This window comes from Poecilia mexicana, unplaced genomic scaffold (genome assembly GCF_051168715.1).
Source record: "Poecilia mexicana isolate PSO_F unplaced genomic scaffold, ASM5116871v1 scaffold_16, whole genome shotgun sequence".
Classification (NCBI taxonomy): domain Eukaryota; kingdom Metazoa; phylum Chordata; class Actinopteri; order Cyprinodontiformes; family Poeciliidae; genus Poecilia; species Poecilia mexicana.
This window is the reverse complement of record NW_028263385.1, coordinates 30,420,024-30,436,445: the sequence shown is the minus strand read 5'-3', so window position 1 is coordinate 30,436,445 and position 16,422 is coordinate 30,420,024. Positions and strand designations below refer to the sequence as shown.

Below are 16,422 nucleotides of genomic sequence, written 5' to 3'. Positions count from 1 at the left end.
CTGTTGGAATGCTACTACTCAAGTAACCCTAGTCAGAGGGGTTACATGCAAAGACTGAGGGTGGAATGGTTACTTCAACACCCACTGTCTACAATGACTGCCAAACAACTAGTAGCTCAGTGCTCCAACATCCGCAAACGGCAACTGCTATCACAACTTGAGATTGACGAGGTACAACACAAATGCTACGGCATAAGGGAGGAGCCCAAAGGTAAGGTCAGGGGGGAGTTAACTACTCCCCACCCCGAGACTGGGTATGCAGCCCCAGTAATGAACGAACTATCAAAGCTGAACGAGACAGCAACTGACCTGAGAGAGAGAATCGTGGCCCGAATGAACACCAGGCAACCCCGACGCCAATTACAACGGCTGAGTGAAGTACCATCAGAAAGTCTCATTGAAGATGTGAATGCAGCATTGAGAACAATCCCTACCAACACCATAACAGAAACCAATGAGCTGATATACAACTCAGCATCAGTGATCCTTGAAATGCTCGGCTATAAGAGCAACCATGAGACCCAATATCCATCATGGAAAAGACGGTTAGAGGCTAAGATCAAGATAACAAGGAGGGAAGTGAGCCAGCTGTCAGAGCTCCTAAGGGGTGCAATGAAAAGATCAGTAACCAAGAAGTACAGCCAGATGCCCATACCTGAAGCACTCGAAACTGCCAAACAAAGGCTCCAAGCCCTGGCCAGCCGCCTAAAGAGATACACAAGAGAGAATGAAGCCTAACAGCAAGGCACAGTGGCTAACCTCTCTACGAGAGGACCACAGCAACCTCCCTGAACAAGCCCCGGTAACCATCACTGTGGCAGATGTGCAAGAAAGAGTCTCGGGTATGAAAAACTGGACAGCACCAGGGCCTGACATGATCCATGCCTACTGGCTAAAGAAACTCACTGCCCTCCATGAGCGACTGGCAGCTCAACTGAACCAGCTGCTACAGAATGGGACTCACCCTGAATGGTTAACTGAAGGGCGCACAATCCTGATCCAGAAGGATCCCTCAAAGGGTTCAGTCCCATCCAACTATCGGCCAATAACCTGTCTCTCCACAACATGGAAGCTCATGTCAGGCATCATAGCGGCTAAGATAAGCGGACACATGGATAAATACATGAGCACGGCACAGAAGGGCATCGGCATAAATAGTAGAGGAGCCAAACACCAACTCCTTGTAGACCACACAGTCGCCCGAGACTGCAAAACCCGACACACCAACCTGTGCACCGCTTGGATTGATTACAAGAAAGCCTATGACTCAATGCCACACACCTGGATCATTGAATGCTTAGAGATGTACAACATCAATAGGACTCTAAGAGCCTTCATTGCAAACTCGATGGGGCTGTGGAAAACCACCCTTGAAGCCAACTGCAAACCGCTTGCACAAGTGTCCATCAAATGTGGCATATACCAAGGAGATGCTCTGTCCCCACTGCTGTTCTGCATAGGCCTGAACCCCCTCAGCCAAATCATCAACAAGACTGGCTACGGATACCGACTTAAGAATGGGGCCACAATCAGTCACCTCCTCTACATGGATGACATCAAGCTGTACGCCAAGAGCGAGCGAGACATCGACTCACTGATCCACACCACCAGGATCTACAGCACTGACATTGGGATGTCTTTCGGACTAGAGAAGTGTGGCCGGATGGTTACAAAGAGAGGGAAGGTCGTCCGCACAGAAGGGGTCTCACTCCCAGAGGGAACGATAGCAGACATAGAGCACAGCTACAAGTACCTGGGAATACCACAAGCAAATGGCAACCTCGATGAGGTCACAAGGAAAGGAGCCACAGCCAAATACCTCCAACGAATAAGGCAAGTCCTGAGAAGCCAGCTCAATGGCAAGAACAAGATCCGTGCAATAAACAGCTATGCCTTACCAGTAATCAGATACCCTGCCGGAATAATTAGCTGGCCAATGGAAGAGATGAAGGCCACGGATGTTAAGACTCGGAAGCTACTAACCATGCATGGAGGGTTCCACCCCAAATCCAGCACCCTGAGACTGTACACGAGCCGTAAGGAAGGAGGCAGAGGACTAGTGAGTGTGAGAGCCACTGTCCAGGATGAAACATCCAAGATCCATAAATACATCAAGGACAAAGCCTCAACGGACGATGTGCTCAGCGAATGTCTCAGGCAATGGGGAACAGAGGACGAGGTGCTGGAGGAACCATCATGGGAAGACAAGCCCCTACATGGGATGTACCACCGACAAATAACTGAAGTGGCTGATATCAGGAAATCCTACCAATGGCTGGAGAAAGCTGGACTCAAGGACAGCACGGAGGCCCTCATCCTGGCCGCCCAGGAACAGGCCCTAAACACCAGAGCAATAGAAGCTCAGATCTACCATACCAGACAAGACCCAAGGTGTAGGTTGTGCAAGGAGGCCTCTGAGACAGTCCAGCACATAACAGCAGGGTGCAAGATGCTGGCAGGGAAAGCGTACATGGAACGACATAACCAAGTGGCGGGCATAGTGTACAGGAACATCTGTGCAGAATATGGACTGGAAGCCCCGAGGTCAAAATGGGGGACACCCCCAAAGGTGGTGGAGAATGACCGAGCTAAGATCCTGTGGGACTTCCAGATCCAGACAGACAAGATGGTAATGGCGAACCAACCGGACATTGTGGTGGTGGATAAAGAACAGAGGAAAGCCGTTGTGGTGGATGTAGCAATACCAAGTGACCACAACATCAGGAAAAAGGAGCATGAGAAACTGGAGAAATACCAGGGCCTCAGAGAGGAACTGGAGAAGGCCTGGAAGGTGAAGACCACAGTGGTGCCTGTGGTCATCGGGGCCCTCGGGGCAGTCACCCCCAAACTGGAGCAGTGGCTCAAACAGATCCCAGGAACAACATCAGACATCTCAGTCCAGAAATGTGCAGTTCTAGGCACAGCCAAGATACTGCGCAGAACCCTCAAGCTCCCAGGCCTCTGGTAGAGGACCCGAGCTCAGAGGATGAAAGAGACCACCCACGGAGGGTGAGAGGGGAATTTTTTTTTTTTATATATATATATATATATATATATATATATATATATATATAGCTGCACATAGACTATTTTTCATTTAGTGAAAGTTTCATTTTGGCAGTGTTTTCTCATGAAAAGGTGTACTTGAATATCTGCAGAAATGTCAACAGTGTACTTACTTTTGTTATACAATATAATATTTATATTGGTATAATTATCAATAAATATTCATTCCACTTAATTCTTTCATGTTTAAATGTAGATGCCTCGAGGAAAGTCCCACTGCCGATCCGAAGCTGCAAAGAGAAGGGTAGAAGCAGTTGGAATTGGGTGTGTAGGGATACCCAATGCCTCCAGTGATTTTGTTTCACGTCAGTGTTTAATTTATTATATTATTTTAAATTGAATGTCCTATTTTTATGTCAGATGAAGTATCCAGAGTACATATTTTATATATTTTTTAAAATAATTTTTATATCTTCTTTCATTTTTGTTTCTTAATAGGGCGTGGCACCAGCTGGCGCCATTCTGTGAGACCATGGCCAGCTAGTGAAGTGACCAATCACTGTCACAAGCTGGTCATTACTGAGGGGCGCCCTGATAAGAAAGTAAGTAAAATCAGCAATCATTTCAAATAGAATATGTCGGCATGGTTCTTATTTTGTTGTGTTTGTACTATTTTAGTTCGTCCTTCTCATCGGAGCGTCCCATTTGCGGTCCTTTGCGGATGGAATTGTTGAGATGCCAAGTGGCTGCTTACAGTTTGGCTTTATGTCTACTCCTGGGGCCTGTGCAGCTCACTTGCGTCTCGAGGTGATGAAAGCTAATGTACCTCTGGAGCCTGACGCTGTGTGATTCATGGCTCCGTCCAACAACCTTACAGCCAGTAAACATCCAGAAGAAGCCGGACAGGAATTTGAGCGGTACCTCTTTGCCGTCTGTAGTCGTTGGCCGAAGGTGGGCACTGTTGTTGATTAAAAACCAGTATTTCTCAATCCCAGTTCACAGATACCAGTGCTTTTCTTGTTTTAGAAAGTTCCCATCTCCTGCACATATAAAGCATTCTGAGCAATAGTGTTTCAGCCTGGAATCTAGAAACAGTGATATAAACATCAACTTCTTAACGGGTTATTATTTTCCTAGGTCTTTTCAATATAAATTTCTAAATTGATTATTTATTCTAGGTGTTTTGTACCGGCTTCGTCCCCCGATTGACTGAGTCCAGAGAAAAGCAGAATTTGTTCCAGCAAGAATTCCACCGCAGATCAGCAAAGCTAGGTAGGTAGTAAAATATTGATAATTATGTCTTTGTTTGGTAAATGTATTGCAGCTCTTTTCATGTTATCTTTGGTGATTTGGTGTCTGCGAAATTTATTTTTATTTTGTGATCATCTTTTCAGGGATTCCCTTTTTTCCCACCACTGACCACTTTCCAGTCTGGACCGTCTCGCTCTGTGGTCCCGTGACGGCGTGAGTATATCTTCATTTTAAATACAGTAAAGAACAAATTTGCATTCATATGAAATGTTAATTTTATCTCTGATTACTCTTTATATGTGCAGATCCACCTTAGCGATGACCACGGGATGCACATCCTCAGGAATCTGATTTGGAATGCTGGCTATCAGTTCCTGGAGTTGTCAGCACCAAAGCCACTGGTGCAGAGTCAGGCAACTCCTCCGTATCAACCGAGGTTTGTGCCGCGTGTCGTTGTCAAGGGAGTGGAGAGTCTTCGTCGTTCTCCTCCTTCTCCACACCCTTCTGAATGGACACTTGTGAGATCCGGCAGGAAGGTAACAATCTTTTGTTGGCTTGCAATAAAAGAAAGGTGTTTCTTTAACTATGGCTAGTTATCGTTAAACTTTTGGATGTGCTCTACTTTTACAGAGGAACCACTCGGGGGAATCGGACTCTGTCTGATTCACCCAAGAAAAGAGTGGTTCATTATAAGGTCCGTGAGGCTTGCAGCTATTCATGAAATATAATTGTCAATGTCACTGGTATCTTAATAATTCAAATTTCGCTTTTATAGAGCGATGGGACTCCTGTGGCTTTAACGGAATGTTTCATCCCATTAAATCCTGTCCGTTTCTCACCCGCTATCTTGGTTGCCATGGAAACAGTCTCTCCATTGGCCCTTCCACATGTTCACACAGGCACCGAGGTAATTTGCAGAATACTGTCACTAGTAACATTCTTAGTATTTTCTTATAAAAATAACACAAACCCTCAATTTTTTTTGCGGTGTTGCAGATAAAGCCTGTGGAACATAAAAAGAAACCAGCTCTCCCAAAGAGAAGTTGTGTGACACGGGAGGTTTGTACAACCATCAGCTAATTAATCATTTCTAGTCCAGATTGTTTTATTTTATTTAACTGTTCTTTTCTTGATTTTTCCTTTAGGTTTCAGTTGCATCACGTGTAGCTCCTGCCAGAGGTGTTGAATGTGTGCCGCCTGAAAACACTGTGTTTTTCACATTAAGGTTAAATGTGTAATTTATAATGAATTACTAAGTGTTTTATTGAAAACATTTGACATTGCATCTTTGTTGATTTTGTGCAAAATCAGCTTGATATGTTTTTTGTGTCATTTATTTGTAGGTCAAGCTTACGCTGCAATCTGCTCGTACTCGGGAGGCCTCTGACTGTCCTGGTGTGGGGTGCGTCTGTCCTTTGGAGGTTCCTGCTAGCCGGGGGGTTTGTATAACGTGCTCTGCAGTGTGTATTAATAAATAGAAAATGTTGTCTGAGTGTCGTTCTTTTCAGTCTACAATCTTTATAACATAATTACAATTTTCACATTTTTGACATTTCAAATGTTGGTGGAAGTTTATTTTATCCTTTTGCAGTAACAATTTGGTATCTTTCCTGTTGTAAATACTAACTAATGGATCAGAGGAGGTGGTATTTTACAGTTAATGAGTGGTTCAAAGCACAAGCAATGTTGTTAGCTCCTCTACTAGCATGGATCTCACAGACAACAGCTACATAGACTGGGTACAATTTCCAAATATTTCTTAGGTTTTTTGACAATACTCTTAGTAACCTCATTGCATTGTAGTTTTACCATTAATAGTTTAAAATGAATTTAAATAGAATCTACTTCAATCTGATATGTTATTCTAGTTTTTTATAAAATCAACAAAAGTATAAAAAGACAAGCAATAAAAAGAGTTAAATTTCTCTACAGCACCCTCTGGTTCACAGAAAATATAGCAGGCTACATAATCTCATGGCAATCCACAGTTGTGCAAAAGAACTAGTTCAAAATTAATTAATTCTTAACATTTAGTGTAATACAATTCAGAGCAAAATAATGTGGTTACCCTTTATGCTAACATGGATGTTTATAGAAAAAGTAACATTGAATTTAGCATCCTGAAAGTAACACATAGCAAAGGAAATCTAATGGGGTAGCATGCTAAATGAGTTTTAGTATTATAAAAAAAATATCTCTTGTTAGATTTGTAATGGATTTTATATTTGGAAGAGAAGCAGACTGCTTGAATTACCTTTACCAAATGAGAGAGGATGTAGAAATGTCGTGTTTTTCCACATTTTCACTCTAGATGCCATAGACGGGTGATTTCCAGTGCAGACAGACATCACCCAAAGGTCAGGATGCTAACCCCGTTCTTTGCAGATGTTCAGAGGGCTTTCCACCGTCTCTTGTTCCAGGGACATATCTTGGCAGTGATCAGTCTAGTTCTGATACCTTAATGTCATGTTGTGTTACAGCAGCCATAAAACACCACATTTCTCCCATTTGTACCTGGAAGACTGCGAATGTAGATGAAGTCCGTCTAGAAGGTCGGAAGTTGGCGGGATATATTGCGCGAGAAAGACCGAGCAGAGGTTCAAAACCAGAGTTGTGCAAGTTGGTTCAAGATCAGACTATTTTTGGTCGAAATTGGAAAGTAGGACTTGGAGACATGGTATTCCAAGAAATGGAATGTGTATCTTTCGTCTTCCTGACGCAACCGCCTTGATCGTTCAGCATCAAGAATACTTTGCTGTTGTGGATTTTGGAACACGGAATCCAGAGGGTTTAGCATCAGAATCTGGTACACCTGTTGTCGTATTTAACACGTGTTTAAATGATTTAATGGTTCACTTGAACAAACTTAGGGAATCATTAAATGCAACAGAGTATGCACTCTGCGGTATTTCTGTCAAAGAGATGTGCAGTAATACGGACACATCTGGAGCACTGACTGAGGACACGCACACTACAGATGCAAGCCAAGCTTCCAGTAGCCATGTTGCATCAGTTAGTGGGTCATTTCATCAGGGCGATGCTTGTTTTAGATATCGCGGACTTCAGTGTGCAGCCATTAGTTTTGTTGCTTTAACAAAGCACACACTGAAAAGCGTTTGTTCATGGAATGGTGACATATTGGACAATGTAGTGACTGTAGGTGATGAGCTGTACACATCTTTGCATGACAACAATATAATCAGTAGTGGACATGAGCTTCTTTCTATTCCAGACTTGCCTAAAAATATTCATGTTGATGGACAGCATTTTGGATGTTTTTATGGAGACTATGTTTCTGGAGATATTGATATACTGCAAGGACAGTTAATCGAGGAGGGTGTGCTTACTACTCTCTGGGATGGATTGCGTAAAATGTGTAGACAATATGAAACCTGCTTCTTGACACTATGTGGGAGTACTTCTGCTCTTATCAGTCATAATGGACGTTATGCTCTTGTAGACTCCCATGCAAGAAACCACGAGGGGATGATTGATGCAGATGGGAAGAGCGTTGTTCTCCACTTTAATTCTCTTGATCATGTCTTTCCATATCTTACAAGGTTTTCTGGTGAACTCAATGTCTATCCCAGGGTATATGAGATCAGTGGAGTCGATATTGTTCAGATTGACTCAAGTAATGGTCCATCTAAAGATGTAGCTGGTGTGTCAAGTAGCAGTCTTGTTTCTGAACAGAGCAATGTTGATATGCAGGATGATTCTTATGGAGAACATCCATTTGATCTTCAAACATCAAACAGGGATGATAGTGATGATGATGTGGTTGTTACTCATGTCCAAAATAAGGAATTGTATTTTAACCCCATCTCAGAAGAGATTGCACAGTCACTGTGTGGAAAGTTGAATGTTGAGTTTGAACGGGCAAATTATGTATCTTGCGTGGTTGGTGAACTCGGTGTGCTGTGTTTGACAGAAACAAATTCTTGGTGATGGGAACTGCTTTTTTAGGGCAGTTAGTCAAGTCATCAGTGGCAATCAGAAATCTCATCGTAAAATTCGGCTTGCTGTTGTAAACCAGTTAAAAAGAAATTCTCACATGTATGATAGTATTTTAAGAAGCGAGTATTCTTCCATATCACAATATATTGCCATTTCAAGGATGCAATATGTTGGCAGCTGGGCAACTGAAGTAGAGATTCAGGCTGCAGCTGATTATGTTGGTGTTAATATTTTCACGTTTTGCGATAATAAATGGCTTGAATACAGTTCTATGAGTAGTTTTTCCAATCACGGTGTCTATTTGGAAAATATTAGTGGAAATCATTATGAGATGGTTGTTTGTGTGAAGCAGCCTAACTCACAAACATGTTATGGTTATTGCATGAATGTAGATCTTTCTGGGGGACATAAAACTGGGCAAGTTACAACAGAACCAAAAATTCAGCATACAATGAAAACGGAGACTTCTCTCGAAGACGAGTGTGTGGGTATTTTACAAAATAACAAAAATACTTTACTATTTACTCCCCTTTCTGAAGTTAATGCTAAAACTCTGTGTAAGAACTTCAAAATAGACTTTCAAGAACATAATTTCCAAAAAGTAATATTGCGTGGGCCTTTGGGAAATGTTTGTAAGACTAAAAGTATTGTAAATGACGGTAACAGATTTTTCAGAGCTGTAGCCTATGCACTTAGTGGTTCTGAGAAAAATCACCGTAAAATTCAGATTACGGTTTCACATATGACTAACAATAGAGACGAATATGAAAATATTTTGACTAAAGATTTTGCTTCTGTGACAGAATATGTTAACAAGTCACAGATGAAGTACGTGGGTCACTGTGCTACGGAAATTGAATTTAAATCCGCTGCCAATATGTTAGGACTGGATATATTTATATTTTCTGGCACACAGTGGACCAAATATAGTTCAAAGAATAGTTATTTGACCAATGAAGCTATATATTTGCAGAACTTCAATGAGCATTTTGATGCTGTTATTTGTGCAACGCAGGGTGATAAAGACTCTTGCTTTGAACTTTGTAAAGAAAATGTTTCGTTGAAACCCCCACACATACGTACAAGATCTTCACAAGGTCAGAAAAACGCAAAGCAAACTGTTTTAAGCGGTAAAGCAAATTACAGTTTTTCTATGTATTTAAGCCAAAAAAAGAATTGGAGACAAGCCATTAAATATAGAACTCAAATGATACATAGGCAAAAATTTAAATCTAATCAAAGGAATTTGTATAAGAAAAATTTGCTGTACAAGGAACACAAAAAAAACTATGAGAAATACATATGAAGATGAGACTTACCAAGTTAAGGTTAAGCAAATGAGCATTACTAAATATAATGAAGACGACTCTCACAGAGAAAAAGTTAAGCAAATGAGCATTACTAAATATAATGATGACACTCTGTAATGAAGAGAGCTTTATTACTGGGTCTGTTTTTATTTAAGTCACTGTATAGCACTTTAAAAAGCACTTTTTGCACTTCATTTAGCACTGTAAGTAAGTAAGTAAGTAAACTTTATTTCTATAGCGCTTTTCACAGACCAGGGTCACAAAGTGCTGCACAAAGTGTAAGAATGAAATAAATTAAAAGCAACATACAAAACAATAAAACACAGTATTACGCTAAAAAGCAAGTTTAAAAAAGTGAGTCTTAAGTTGTTTCCTAAAAGTGTCTATACAATCCAGAGATCGAATGGTACAAGGTAGCTCATTCCAGAGGCGAGGCGCCACAGCTTTAAAAGATCTGTCTCCTCAAGTCTTAAAAAGGGTCCGAGGAACCATCAGCAAGTTCAGATTGGACGACCTGAGGCTCCTAGTCAAAACATAAGGCTGGATGAGGTTCTTAATATAGTCTGGCGCCTGTCCATGAAGAGCTCTAAAAGTCAGTACCAGGATTTTGTAGTGCATCCTGTAAGATACAGGCAGCCAGTGCAAGCTTTTGAGGATGGGTGTAATATGTTCCCTCCTGTGAGTGCAAGTGAGCAGGCGTGCAGCAGAGTTTTGTACTACCTGCAGACGCGCAAACTCCCTCTTGTTAAAACATGTGAACAGACTGTTACAATAATCCAATCTCGATGAGACAAAAGCATGAACAATCATCTCAAGCTCACCATAAGTCACCATCTTATGAAGTTTAGAAATGTTCCAAATTTGGACAAAGCAGTTCCTAACAAGCTGATTTATGTGCCGCTCCATAGACATCGCTCCATCCATGAAAACACCCAGGTTGCGCAGGTTGCTTTTAACTGTGCAGCTCAAGTTTCCGAGGTGCTGCTTAATTCCAGGCACAGCACTGTCAGGAGCAACAATCAAGGTCTCGGTCTTGCTGGAGTTCAATAATAGGCTGTTTTCAGTGAGCCATTTTGTCACTTCGGCCAAGCAACTAGTGAGAGTGCAAAGTTTATGTGGCTCACTTGGCTTGAAAGAGCAGTACAGTTGCAGATCATCGGTGTACAGATGATAGGACACATCACTGAACTTCTGGATGACACTGCACTTTAAGCAGAGATTTGCAGATAAATAACAATTTGCACACGAGAAGTTTTAATTGTATTTATTGAATATTTTAGTAATTAGCATGTAGCCTTTTGTTCTGGGCTCTGCACAGCTGCTCCTCATTAGAAAGTGAGGTGGTTGCCTGTGGAGGGAGGATAATTGTTACTCAGAGCAATGAGCTACTGGTGGGTAAAACTGAGCAAATGTTTGTGCATAATCTGTTAGGTGTGGAGTGCTGATATTGAGTGACTCACCTGTCTTTTCTGTGTCCTCTCCAGGGTGTTTGGACAAATACAACCCCGGGGGTCCAGGCACGTGCAGAGGGGGGGGGCTGGGGGTGTATGAGCACCTGCCCTTTTTGCTCCTTGCCCAAAAGTGCCCTTTTGGTCCTTTTTTTTTTTTTTTTTTTTTTTTTTGGTATTATTATTTTCAAAGCCCTCTTCTGACACATAATAACATGGACTAAAATTATTTTATTTTATTTTTTTGTACAACATAATAAGCCTTCCGGTGATGCATGACGCAGTTGCCTCTCGCGCTGTGAGATAAGGCGGCTAACTGGAGCTGAAGGTAGCGAAGGTTCCAGATTACAGAACAGTTTTTGGTGAAATATATATATAAAAAAACGTTTTTGGTGAATGAAGTGGAGCAGACTGGCTACTTGTCAGATGACGGAAAATGTTTAAGTATCGTTTCTGCTTCAGCGGTTTAAGCAGAGAGGTAATGAAATACAACAGACAGCGACAGGCCTCTGCGTCTGGCTTCCTCTGAAGAACTACTGAGGGGAGGAGACAACCAGGTGTGGAAAAACTGTTCTTATCTATCGATTCAGTATTTTTATCATACAGAAATTAGGCTGCTGTTGTTGTGCTATTAGCTAGCTGCTAGCTAACGACTTTGTTTGCAAAGCTAGATAACAAAAAGCTTCTTCCCTGTGTACGAGGCACATCGCCCGTCCAAAACGTATCATCTCCATAATGGATAAATGTCAGATCTTCTAATTTCCTTTGCTGCATAATGTACATTGCATTTATTCTGGCGTTAAGTAAATGTGTCTTGAAAAAGAATAGCACTTAAATAATATTCCAACAAGGATATTAATTTAGAATTAAAAATAACTCGCCCTGAATTACCATGATAGATAAAATGTATGTCATTAATGAAGGGGAAAAAACTCAACCCAGACTTTTAGTTTAGGGTCTGGTTCGCAGAGTTTGTAGTTAAATTTTTTCCCCAATTATTCAATGGTGAAAAATAAACTAACCTCAGTTAAGTAAAATAAAATTGTAATCAAAACTTTTGGAATTGTAATGATTTCTTTTTTAAAAAACAAATTGTTTTGTTTAAAAAACTTTTTTTAATTAAATAACTAATTTTTGTCTTGTGAACTTAAAAAGTTATTTGCCAAACATAAACTTATATTTGCACACATCAGAAATCTTGTTGCAATTTTGGGTCTTGCCCATGACATCATGTGAGAATCACAAGCAAAACTTTGAGTCAAACAAAAACTTAGAATATCAAGAAAAGATTTCTGACATGCACAAATAAGTTTGTTTTGCAAAAAAATTCACTTCATGACACAAATGTGTGATTTAAATGTTTAAAAAAGTTTTAAGCAAAACTCAGCAGGCTTTTCTCACGGTGACATGCATTAACAATTCAATTTTTGCTTCTTTTTTTTTCTTTTCTTTTTTTCTGCAGTTCCACCTTAAAGTTTGATGCAGCTCTGCTTTCCTGAATGGACCATCTTCATCTCCACTGCAGCAAACAGGCAGCTCTTTTTTTTATAGATTACAGTCACTAAAAGGTTGCATTGTGCCCTTGTTAATATTTTTAATAGTGTAATTCTGTAAAGACAAAATATGTAAATCGGAGCTAAACCACCAGCTCTGATTTACATATCTTGCTAAATTGCAGGTTTGAATATCGCAATACTTTCCTTTAACAAAATAGACCTGCAGAAAGAAATTACTAATAAAATATCTTACATATGCATAGTTGTATGCTCTGTATAGAGATTTACCTTAGCTTTGATTGTATATTTCACAATTTTGTAATTTATCATTGTTTATTAAACTCTGAAAGCTGTTTGTTAATATTCTGTCCTAGAATGCGGGGAAATGTGCCCTCTTTTTTCTTTTGAGCACCTGCCCTTTTAGTGGTCTCTGCATGGCCCTGCCAGGCACCATTTATAGGTTCCGGGAGAGGCCATTGAAAAGTGTGGGGAGATAATTGTTTATGGGTTTTTTGTGGTGTTTCATTTGGTGTAAGATAAAATATAAAATATTTATAAAAAGTAAATTTAAATGTTTATATTTAATAAAGTGTATTTTATGTAAATAGGTGGAGATTTGTTAAGGGAGATCCCCCTGTGAATTGGAGGTGGTTGGGTCCAACACAGCTGAGACTATTTAAGCCTGTAGTTTCACCTGTGTGGGAATGGATTGTTATTGAGTGTGTGTTGATGCTGTGAGGAGAATAAACCAACTGCTGTTTCCACCTGACTCAACCTCTCGTGATCTTCTGCACCGTAAAATCCAACCGCAAACGGCCGCTCTGTTACACACTCACAGAAAAAAAATTAAACAGTTAAGTAGAAAACAATATCTTAATCCACACCATAAGAATTACATAATATCAGAAGTAAAGCTAAAAAGACAAGAAATAAAAACAAAGTCAAAGGAGTTAGATTTTGTTGTTGAGCGGTTTTTGGATAAAGTAAAAGAGGGGCCCAATTTTGTGTGTTGCGTGTGCTTTCGGTTGCTATTCAAACATCAGGTTTTAAATTGTAAAGATTCCTACAGGAAAACTAAAGAAATGTTTTTAATCACAGATAAATGTATACGTGATGATTATCTGCATAGATGTAGCAGTGCATGCATATCACAATGCAATCTTAAAACCTTTCGAAATAGGTTGTATATTTGTTATTGTTGTCATTATAAAATTAGCAGAGGTCAAGTGCCACCAGAAAGTTCATGCAATAATTTGACAGTTGAACCCATCCCACATGAGTTGGCATGCTTGAATACTTTGGAGCAACATTTAATAGTTGCTCCAAACTCCAAACGGTATATGTTTCATAAACATATACTGTTTATGAAATTGTTGGCGTTGCCGAAAGGTGGGCAAAATGGAGTACACAGTCCAGTTACATGTGTCCCTGCAAATATTGTTGAAACATGCAGTTTGCTACCTCGTAGTAATATGGAGGAGTCTTTGTTACCCGTTAAGTTAAAGCGTAAATTGACGTATAAAGGTCACTATCAGTATCAGTATGTTGACACAATGCATGTCCAAGAAGCTCTTTGGTACTTGAAACATTGTAACTGTCATTATAAAGATGTTGAGTTCAATGAATCTTGGATCAATTAGTTTTGTCTGGAAGATAACAGTTTGATTCAAAAGAATGATGGTTGTAAAGAAGATCAAGACATCTTAACAGATGACAATGATGATGACCTTTTGCATGATAGACTGCAACACTGCATGTTCCAGGACACTTGTCTTATGCCAGTAGATATAGGACAAGAAGCTTTGGATGTGTATGTTGATAATGTGTTGAATGTAGCACCAGGTGAAAATAATAACCCGGTGAAATTGCTTTCAGGTTGTACTAATGAAGCAAAATGTTTCCCTGTATTGTTCCCATCGGGTTTTAACACATACCATGAAAAGCGGCAATATCGTTTGACTTTGAGTCGTTATTTTAATAACCGACTTCTTCATGCTGATGGTAGATTTGCGCGTAATGTGAAATATATATTCTTTGCACAGTACATGTCAGAACTGGAACAGGTTATGTCTTAAAGTGTCAATAGATTTACGTAAAGGCACAACTTGTACATCTCAAAATATGACAGAGATTTTGAAGGATGAACAGTCTTTAAATAAGTTGTTGGAATTTGATGATGGGTATCGTTTCTTGAAACCCATTCAAGGCACACCTGCTTTCGGGCAGTCGGCACAACGCAACTTGCTAGCTTGTGTTAGAATGTTGGGAAAACCCACATGGTTTGCATCGTTTTTGTCCGCTGATATGAGATGGACAAATCTACTTTATAGCATTTTAAAGCAGGAAGGACGAACGCAGACTTTGGAACAGTTGCAGTGGGCAGATAAGTGTGAGTTGTTACGTCGAAACCCTGTTACTGCTGCCAGAATGTTTGATTTTAGATGGCATGTTTTTGTAAAAGAAGTTCTGATGTCTCCTGCAAATCCGATTGGGAAAATTGAAGATTATTATTATCGTGTAGAGTTCCAGCAGCGTGGCTCTCCCCAATGCCATTGTCTTTTTTGGATTTCTGGGGCTCCAATTTTGGACAAGAACACGGATGAAGAGGTTATTGCATTTATTGGTAAGTATGTTACATGTGAAATTCCATCTGAAGAAGATCTGTTGTTTGAAGTTGTCTCATCTGTACAGCAGCATTCCAAACAACATTCAAAAACTTGCAAAAAGAAAAGAACTGTCGTTTTAATTTCGCACGGCCTGCATCTTGCCAAACCTTCATTTATCGTGGTGAAAAATATCATGATCCGGTTAAGACTTGTAAGTGCAATTTGGATAAAACTGATGATAAAGGACATTGCGAATGTAAGGATAAGACAACTCGAGAACAAATGGACAGAGATGTAGCAAGTGAGATTTTAACAAATGTGAAGAAAGCCATTTCAGATGAGAACTGTCCATACAGTAATGTGGATGAAATGTTTAAAGTTTTGAATATAAATCAAGATTTATTTGAAATGGCATACAAGCGATCCAGTAGGAATACTCATGTCGTGTTGAAAAGACAAATTAATGAAATCTGGATTAATCAATATAGCAGGCCACTGTTAAAAGGTTGGAATGCAAACATTGATATCCAGTATTGTGTTGATGCTTATGCTTGTTGTGTTTATATAGTGTCTTACATGTCCAAAAGTGAGCTTGAAAAGTTGCCAGGTGGCGCCCTTGAGCCGTTTCTGTTGTGATTTTTCTGAGGACCTTAAAATACGTAAATTTTACACGTGCTCTATTCCCCCGCAAAGTTTGGTGAGTTTTTGAATATGATAAAGCCCCCAAAAAGCCAATTCATTTGGCACAAGAACTATAATAATAATAATAATAATAATAATAATTAAAGCTCCGCGGAGCCTCAAGCGGCCCTCGCAGCCAAGCGCCGCTCAGGCCTATAGCCACCGCGGATGTTCCAGCACCGCCTCCCGCCAGCAACCGCCGACGCTCGCACGCCGTCCTCCATGCGATCCGCTTTGATGCCTTCGGCAGCGTTCCCTGGCGATGCACCCAAAATCTCGAGCAGATTGGGCCATGTGGCAAGGAGATACAGCTGTTTGATTAACCTAGGGGGCGCAGTGGTGTCAAATTGCAAATAAACTCTATTGGGCTCCTTAGAGGTTCACAAGTGTCACTCATAAAAAGTCTGGTGTAAATCGGATGATGCGTTTGTAAGTAAGAGACGATCGTATGCATATGGCGAGGGACAGCCATTTTGCCACGCCCCCACGGGTCAATAGAGTTCATCATGACAGAGGTCATTATTATGTCATTTTATGTCAGTCTGCAAAGGATGAAACCCATATGAATTAGAGAGTAAAAGCAAGACATACAGTAGATAAAACAGGTGACTTCCTGTCGGAAGTGGGCGGGGCTAAGGTGATGTCATCAATCGACCACCTAAATGTG

The 16,422-nt window shown here is 40.4% G+C and overlaps 2 pseudogenes; both read left to right on the top strand.

Annotated features, from left to right (window-relative positions):
• Positions 1-3,262: 3,262 nt before the first annotated feature.
• Positions 3,263-5,337, top strand: LOC148155180 (uncharacterized; annotated as a pseudogene).
• A 1,381-nt stretch (positions 5,338-6,718) lies between these two features.
• LOC148155179 (uncharacterized) lies at positions 6,719-15,710 on the top strand (annotated as a pseudogene).
• The last annotated feature ends 712 nt before the right edge of the window (positions 15,711-16,422 follow it).